The 9522-nt window shown below is 41.5% G+C and overlaps 1 pseudogene; it reads right to left on the bottom strand.

Annotated features, from left to right (window-relative positions):
- Positions 1–1609: 1609 nt before the first annotated feature.
- Positions 1610–9290, bottom strand: LOC106754790 (annotated as a pseudogene).
- Positions 9291–9522: the final 232 nt, after the last annotated feature.

Raw genomic sequence — 9522 nt, 5'->3', positions numbered from 1 at the left:
CCTATGGATGAATATATGAGGTGTAATAACCCCGTGGAGGGTGTAACAACCCTACGGATGATTGACTGATATAAGAATAGCTTGGGTTCAAATTTTTGAAACGTTGGTAGATACTGAGCTACACATGAGGATTTCTCGAACAATTTCCTCGCTTCCCTTGATATTTATGATGTAATGACATGAGGATGTATGGATGCGTAAACACATGAGACCTTCGTTTTGTTCTTTTCTTTTGTTCTCGCTTCCTCTTCTTCATTTTTTCCTTTTTTTTTGAAAGATTCCATGCTTTGAATCTGTTGTCAATATTGTCGTCAAACTCGATGTACATTCATAATGCATTCATTAATAATATTGTAAAGAGACAGTGAGTCTTCTGATAAGAAGGAAGATAAGATAATTGTGCGTTCAAATTCCTTTTATCACCTTTTGCAATCCAAACCAGCTTGAACCCGAGGAGGTGTGGGAAAAAGGGACGAAAGGTAGGTGGCTAAATGATTATTTGTGAGCAATATTAACACTTGTGTGTCTCTCATCTGGGGGCAAGTGCGACTGACACGCCGGGCTCACAAGACTGCCTCAATTTTGAACAGTAGGCATGCTTTGGAGATGTGGAAAGGTTTGGTTAGGAAAGATTGCCCCAAATTAATGATTCTTTATTGACAAGGAGACTTCACATCTTTTTTTTTTATTTTTTTTTCTTTTTCGATGCTTTTTCTTTTTTTTTTCAAGTGATTGTGTCATTCACCACATCATTTCGTTCCAGAGTTAAATTCGTGAGAAAGACTAGGACAAACATTCTTCAATCGGCGTAGACTTTAATTGGCTTGTAACGTGGCTAAGGGTTAAAGGGTTGTGAAAGAAATGGATAATAAAGGCCCAAATAAATGATTAATTGTTAAATTATTTAACAAGAATCATTTGCAAGGTCTCGAGTCTAACTGTTTCTAGGATTTTGAAACTTCAGACATCCTTTTGTTTTTTTAATTTGATTCCCTTCTTTCCTTTTAGACCATTCGCTCACTTGCCCCTACTGTGGCTCTTTTTGAAACTTTTCTTTTTTTCATTTATTTTAGATATTTTCTCCTTGATGTTGGATACCCTTGATGTACCCTTTAGGTTGACATCAATATGCCAATGATTCTTGTCCAGGGTAATGAAAACAAATATGACTTTTGGCTCAAAGAGGGTGCAATTGGATAAATTTCTTTTATTGTTTGGGTGAAAGAAACAAAATGGCCACACGTCACTCTGAAGCTTGCTTGCCTTACTTTCTCATGACCTTAACCCTGAGACGAAACTCTGTAGTTGTTGACACGTTGACTTCATTTTCTTTCATTTTTTCTTTCTTCTTTTTTTTTATGACATCCTCCAAGACCGAGTTTGCCGACCGAATATACCCGTGATGCTTTTATTAACACACATTTAATTATTATTATTTTCATGTCCCTTTTATTTACCTAGAAACCTAGCGCGATATGCAATATTTCAAAAGTATGCGAACAAAGTTATGCATAAGAACATGAGGTATTTATTGAATGAGATAACACATAGTACAACATGCTTTAAAGACAATGTCAATATTCCTTAAGCATTCCCTATCACAGAATCATCATGCATAAAACTTTTTTACCACATCGGAATTAACCGGTAACGGTAACTCCTCTCCATCCATCCTTGTGAGAATTAGTGCCCCACCAGAGAATGCTTTCTTCACCACTAATGGACCTTCATAATTTGGAGTCCATTTGCCTCTATGATCCTTTTGAATAGGCAAAATCTTCTTCAATACCAACTCACTCTCACGGAACTCCCTTGGATGCACCCTTTTGTCGAACGCCTTTTTCATTCTTCTTTGGTACAGCTGCCCGTGGCACACGACTGTTAACCTTTTTTCCTCGATGAGATTGAGCTGGTCGAATCGGGCTTGGACCCACTCAGCTTCCTCTAATTTGGTTTCCATTAACACCCGTAAGGATGGAATTTCCACCTCAAATGGAAGTATCGCTTCCATACCATACACAAGTAAGAAAGGTGTTGCCCCAATTGATGTTCGCACTGATGTGCGATATCCATGTAAAGCAAAAGGAAGCATCTCGTGCCAATCCTTATAAGTGACCACCATCTTCTGCACAATTTTCTTGATATTCTTATTAGCAGCTTCTACTGCCACATTCATCTTTGGACGATAGGGAGAAGAATTAAGATGATGAATTTTGAACTCTTCAGATAACTCTACCATCATCTGGTTGTTCAGGTTGGTGGCATTATTAGTGATGATCTTGTTAGGGAGCCTGTATCTGCATATCAATTCCTTTTTTATGAACCTCGTCACCACCTTTCTAGTCACGTTGGCATACGAAGCAGCCTCAACCCATTTGGTGAAGTAATCGATTGCAACTAGTATGAAACGATGTCCATTTGATGCCTTTGTCTCTATAGCTCCGATGACATCTATCCCCCACATTGAAAAGGGCCATGGTGCAGACAACACGTTCAAGGTCGTGGGCGGCACATTAATATTATCTGCATACATCTGGCATTTCTCACACTTTCTCACGTGTGTACAGCAATCATTTTCCATGGTTAACCAGGAATACCTAGCTCTCAGTATCTTCCTGGCCATTGAGTGCCCATTAATGTGTGTGCTAAATGTACCTTTGTGCACTTCCTTCAATATCAGCTCTACTTCCTTTGCATCCATGCATCTGAGGAGAACCATGTCATGATTTCTCTTGTATAAGACATCCCCACTTAAGATGAAGTTACCGGCCAACCTCCTTAGCGACCTTTTATCGTTTTCAGACGTCGTCTCAGGATATTCTCGGGTTTGAAGATAATGCTTGATATCGAAATACCAAGGTTTCCCATCTACTTCCTCCTCGATGAAATGACAATATGCTGGCTCTGCATGGCTCTTGATTTCAATCATTGGTAATTTCGCATCTTGGTTAACTTCAAACCTCGACGACAAGGTAGCCAATGCATCTGCTAATTGATTATCTTCCCACAGTATGTGATTAAACGTGATGGAGTCGAAATACTTCGTTAACCCCCTGATGTAAGCTTGGTAGGGAATTAATTTTGTATCCCTAGTCTCCCATTCTCCTTTCAACTGGTGGATGACCAAAGCCGAATCTCCATATACATCAAGAGTTTTCACCTTAGATTCAATTGTCGCTCGAATACCCATAGCACATGCCTCATATTCAGCCATGTTATTCGTGTCATTAAAACACAATCTTGCTGTCATCGGTAAATACTGATTCTTTGGAGAGATAAGCACTACCCCTATTCCGTGTCCCATCACATTCGAGGCGCCATCAAATAATACTGTCCATGCTTTCTCATTTCGGTCTTCTTGGTTCTCTTCAAATAGAGTCATGATATCTTCATCGGGAAATTCAGGTTGCATTGGCTGATAATCACTAATGGGTTGATGGGCCAGGTATTCTGCTAGAGCACTACCCTTAACGGATTTCTGAGTAACAAACACAATGTCATTCTCGGACAATAGCATCTGCCACCGAGCTATCCTTCCAGTGAGAGCAGGCTTTTCAAAAATATACTTGATTGGATCCATCTTGGATATCAACCAGGTAGAATGACTCAACATGTACTACCTTAAGTGATGAGCAACCCTTGCCAATGCGCAACAAGTTCACTCTAATGACGAATATCGTTGTTCACAGTCTGTGAATTTCTTGCTCAGGTAATATATATCATGCTCTCTTTTCCCAGCTTCATCATGCTGACCCAATACACAACTCATTGACTTATCCTATACAGTCAAATGCAAAATGAGTGGTCTTCCTGGTTCAGGTGGACGCAATACAGGAGGGTCTTGCAGGTATTGTTTGACTTTTTCAAAAGTGGTCTGACAATTCATTCAAAACCACAGTTTGATTCTTTCGTAATAACTTGAACAATGGCTCTCAAGTAGCGGTTAATTGGGAGATGAATCTAGCAATGTAGTTTAATCTACCCAAAAAACCTTGAACCTCCTTTTCCGTTCTAGGCGCAGGCATTTCCATTATCGCTCGCACTTTGTCAAGATCAATTTTTATCCCCTTTTGGCTGACAATAAAGCCCAACAATTTCCCGAATTTCACTCCAAATGTGCATTTGGCGGGGTTTAACCTGAGTTTGTACTTTCTCAATCTTTCAAATAATTTTCTCAAGTTGAGAATGTGTTCTTCTTCCGATTTGGATTTCGCAATCATGTCATCCACATAAACCTCAATCTCCTTGTGCATCATATCATGGAAAAGTGCCACCATCGCTCTTTGATACGTTGCCCCGACGTTCTTGAGCCCAAAAGACATCACCTTATAACAAAAGGTTCCCCACAATGTGATAAAAATTGTCTTTTCCATATCTTCCGGCGCCATCTTGATCTGATTATATCCCAAGAAACCATCCATGAACGAAAATAGGGAAAACTTGGCTGTATTATCGACTAGAGTGTCAATGTGTGGTAACGGGAAATTATCCTTTGGACTTGCTCGATTCAAATCACGATAATCAACACACATCCAAACTTTACCATCCTTCTTAGGCACTGGTACGATATTTGCTACCCATTGTGGGTATCTCGCTACAGCCAGAAACCCTGCATCGAATTACTTTTGTACCTCCTCTTTGATCTTCAGGGACATTTCCGGTTTCATTCTTCTTAGCTTTTGCTTCACCGGTGGGCATTCTGGCTTGAGTGGGAGCTTATGCTACACAATATCTGCGTCTAGACCTGACATGTCGTTGTAAGACCATGCAAACACATCTCTAAACTCCTTCAGTAGGACACGCAAATTTTCTCTCACTTCTGCTTTCATGCTTGTACCGATCTTCACTTCCTTTACCTCATCCTCATCTCCCAAGTTGAGTGTTTCAACATCTTCCTGGTGAGATTTTATCCCTTTAGACTCTTGTTCCACCAATCTCAACAATTCAGGAGAGGGTTCTGGGTCACCATTACAATCATCTTCCGTATTATTGACAAGGTGCTCAAAATTAGGAATATCGACATGGCTATTTTCAAAACATTCATTGTCATATCTGCACTATTTAAGTTTATGAAAAAGAAATAAATGAATAGAAAAACAGTGAAAAATGCAAAATGATGATAAAAACACAAACAAACAAGATTTGATTATCACGCTGAGCATAAAACTAAAAATGTCAACCCGTAAGTCATGAGTCCTAATGCTCCAGGTGAAGCTATAAGATTAATTAAAATTATTACATCTCATTCAAATTAAGCATCACGGGTAAATCCAATATCTTCCAATTGTCGAGTTGCGCATCCGAGGAACAGGCCCACAAGAAACTTGAGCCTTCAGGTCTATCTTCACCTCCCACGGCTGCTATCTGGCCAATGTTAATCCACCCAGCATTGCGGAAGCTTTCCTTGATGTCACAAATGCGAATTCCGCCCTCTTTGGGTTCTCGTCTTTTAGCACGAGCCAAACTGCGCTCTTTTCTCTCTTCAATCAGCCTCTTCCTATCCTTCTTGGTAGGTTTGTATCCCAGGCCATATCTATTATTGTTTTCAACAACCTCTAGAGGGAATGTTCGCCCCTGCCCATACTTGCCCAAACCTCCACCATACATATATCCTTCTTTCAGCATAACCCTAGCCATCATAATGGAAGCACATGATAGATGAGGATTCATTGGAAACGGCTCCACACCAGCATTTCCCACAATCTCCAACGATTGGAAAGTCGTCTCAAGTGCTTCTTCAGCTGCTTCAATGTAGCGTGTGGATGATGGCCCACTCACAAGGAGATCCTCCTCTCTTGATACTATCACTAGTTTATCTCCCAAAACATATTTCAACTTCTGGTGCAGTGTAGAAGGCACAACTCCTGCCGAATGGATCCATGGGCGACCCAATAAGCAATTGTAGGCTGGCAGGATATCCATAACCTAGAATGTTACTTGGAAAACGCACGGGCTGACTTGAACAGGCAACTCCACCTCTCCCATTACTTCCCTTTTGCTACCATCAAATGCCCTCACGATAATTGAGCATGGGTTCATATGCATTCCTTCATAAGGTAGCTTTTTCAAAGTTGCTTTCGGCATGACATTCAAAGAGGAGCCATTATCCACCAATACTCACGCTATAACATGATCCAGATATTTTATAGAGACGTGAAGAGCTTTGTTATGCCCTCTCCCTTCAGCAAGTATCTCCTCATCAGTGAGTGTGAGGTAATTATTAGCAACGATGTTGCCAACAATACCCTCAAATTTATTCAGCGAAATACCTTGCTCCACGTGAGCTTCACTGAGTATCTTCATTAACAGTTTTCTGTGTGATGCCGAATGCATGAGCAAATCCAACAGGGATATCCGAACAGGCATGTGGTTTAACTGCTTTACCACCTTATATTTACTTTGATGTATGAATTTTAAAAATTCGCGAGCCTCTTCTTCGGACACTTCTTTCTTCTCATGCTTGTCAGTGGTCTCCTCTGTTTGTATGTTCTTCCCCTTCAAGAACTCCTTTGCTTTTGCGGCCACTGTTGCTTCCTTATCATTGGTTCTTTCTCTCGCCAACTCTGGTTGTGTAAAGATTCAACCACTTCTGGTCATTCCACCAATGCCTGATATGTTTTCAACGGCTGGATCTGCATCCTTGCCCTCGTCTAACGCAATTGCCCCATATCTCCAAGGGACAGCCTTTTCGTTCTTGTAAGGAAAAAGGGATGGCACCCGGATGACAACGAACGACATTTCTCCAGTTACAGGTGCAAGGGTTGTCCTAGTGAAATGGATCACTAACGGTTCAGGCAGAGTTACATCAAATTCTCCACCAGTTTGCGCAAACACTTTTTCCTCTCTGACTTTGTGGCATACTTGCATCAGATTTTTGTCAAGTAGGTCTTGCCGAATATTCTCGAATTCCACACATTCCTAAATAGAGTGCCCTACATCCGAATGGAGTGCGCATGCTATACCCAGATCGTAATCACCCTTTAGAAGATCCACTTTCAACAAAGCTTTGAGAATAAACCTCCTAGAACTTTGAATTTTGCTCGCTTCTCTTATTAATTCTTACTTTCCAGTCTTGATGGCATTTGTCGAGGTACTCCCATGCCCGGACAATGGGTTAGCCTCGATGTTAGGCTTATCCTCTTGAAACTTTAACCACCCAGAGTCAATCAGAGCCTGTACTTTATATTTGAAAGCCACGCATCGCTCAATTGAGTGACCAACGCCTCCCCCATGATAACTACATCTGGCCTGTGCATCATAACCCTTGGGGTATGGAGGCTGTACAGGTTTCATCGGGAAAATGGCCACCAGGCCCTTCTTGACCAGGTTAGGTAACAACTCCATGTAAGTCATAGGAATAGGGGTGAAGTTAACAAACCGATTCCCTCTGGGTTGGTGTTTTGACCTGCATTCAGATTTGGGCTCACGTTGGCCCCAGCTCTCTATGCTTCAGTTGGGATATACGGTACTGGATAATATGCTTGTTGTTGTTGAGGCCTAGTTTGATGAGCAAACGAGGCATTAGCAGCATAGGGAGGCGAGTTTAAGTATGGTCGATAATTAGGAGTAGGGGCTTGACCTCTCCATACAGGCATTACCGACGCTGCATGTACATCCCCCTCTTTCTTCTTTCCTGGATTGAAACTAAGCTTTTTGTAGTTTGTAGCCACAGGCCGGCCATATGCAATTTTCCCGTTTTTTAATCCAATTTTTATCCTTTCACCGATTATGATAATATCCGCAAAATTTGAAGACACATTTCTGACCATGTGTTCGTAAAATGGCGGTTGGAGTGTACTTACAAACATTGCCACCATCTACTTATCATACAAAGGTGGCTCAACTTGTGCAGCTAGTTCCCTCCACCGTTGGGCGTATTCCTTGAAAGTTTCCTTGTCTTTTTTCGTCATATTTTGCAATTGTAGACGGTCTGGTGCAACATGTGTATTGTATATATATTGCTTCACGAAAGCATCAGCCAAATCTGCCCAACAACGAATTCGAGAGGGCTCTAGGTGAGTATACCAATTCAATGCCACTCCAGCCAGACTATCTTGAAACACGTGGATGAGTAATTGCTCATCATTAGCGTATGGAGCCATCTTTCTGCAATACATTGTTATGTGGCTTTTTGGATACGAGCTACCCTTATACTTCTCGAACTCGGGCACTTTGAACTTGTGTGGTATTTTTACACCAGGCACCAAACTTAATCTTGCGACATCTCCAAACCCGTAACTCTCAACTCCTTCAACAGCTCTCAATCTTTCCTCCAAGATTTCCAACCTATCTTTAGCTCCAATGAGACTACCGATTCCCCCAACCACTATGTTGTACAGCACTACCCCAGCTGAAAAGTCCTCCTTAGCAACCTCATGCGGCATTGCAGATACTCGTATCCCTTCGACAGTGTTTGCCGCATTTGCTCCCATACTCACCATGGGTGCCGACATTACCACAGGTCCTTGAGTACTAATTGGCGGTGCATTAACATTAGTAGAAAAAGAGAAGAAAGCATGTTCTGCTTCGGTATACTCTCCTACGAGAGGAGTGTACCCTGGTGGTAAGCCGTACATCGGAAAAGGGAAAGATTGGTTCCCAGCATTGAACATTGAGGGATAGTAGTGAGCATTTCCCCCAACTTGAGCGGACGAAGAATCCCCAGTAGTCTTCAGGGCCTCGAGAGCTGCCAGGATCTGACCAACCTGATCTTTCAATTGACTGACATCAGCTTTAATGGACTCGTGTGATTGCTCCCAACTATCCATGACCTTTGAGTTAGCTCGGGTCCTGCAAGGATGTCGCGAAAAATCGGTCGTTGTTCTCCTTACACACGCTGTTTTATTATTTTGATTAATTTGAATTAAATAAGAATGACATATGCAAAACAAAGGGAAAACATGATGCATGCTGGTAGTAGGTGGAAATCACAGGATCACGATGACATTACGAATAGAAATTAACACAAGCCAATGCCAAACGAACATTCTACATCTTTCATTTAAAGAAGATCCAATTACATTACCATAGGAACAAAACACAAATCTCTCAAATATACATCATTCCCGTGCTCGGGCTATGAAAGATTTCATTTCGCCTACCAACCATTTACAATGATTAATAAAAAGTTCTATCTCTACTGGTGGGCTACAAAAATGAGTGTTCGCTTCGGCGTCCAACACCATCTTAGGAATATCTTCTATCGCTCCATTTGCCAAAGCAGCTAATTGGGAGAAACTTTCTTTCCAAGGTTTCACAGCTTGTTCTTGCTCTGCAATGTGGTCCTCCATTCGTCTTACCAAGGCCTGATCCTTTCTTCGAACTCCATTGACCTCCATCGCTCTTCTTGTTCCTCAATATAACTCTTCATTTGTTGCATCATGGCCCGATGACCCTTTTCTGCTTCCGCTAGCTTCCAACACTCACGGTTCATATCAGCCTCAAAAGAAGTAGCCATTTCTTTCATCTGGTGCCCCACCTTTTCTACCTGAACTTGTGCTTCTCTTAATCTTTTCAGGGCCT

The sequence above is a fragment of the Vigna radiata genome, unplaced genomic scaffold, assembly GCF_000741045.1.
Source record: "Vigna radiata var. radiata cultivar VC1973A unplaced genomic scaffold, Vradiata_ver6 scaffold_478, whole genome shotgun sequence".
In the NCBI taxonomy this organism is placed as follows: domain Eukaryota; kingdom Viridiplantae; phylum Streptophyta; class Magnoliopsida; order Fabales; family Fabaceae; genus Vigna; species Vigna radiata.
The sequence above is the reverse complement of the archived record's forward strand: the minus strand, read 5'-3'. Positions and strand labels throughout refer to the sequence as shown.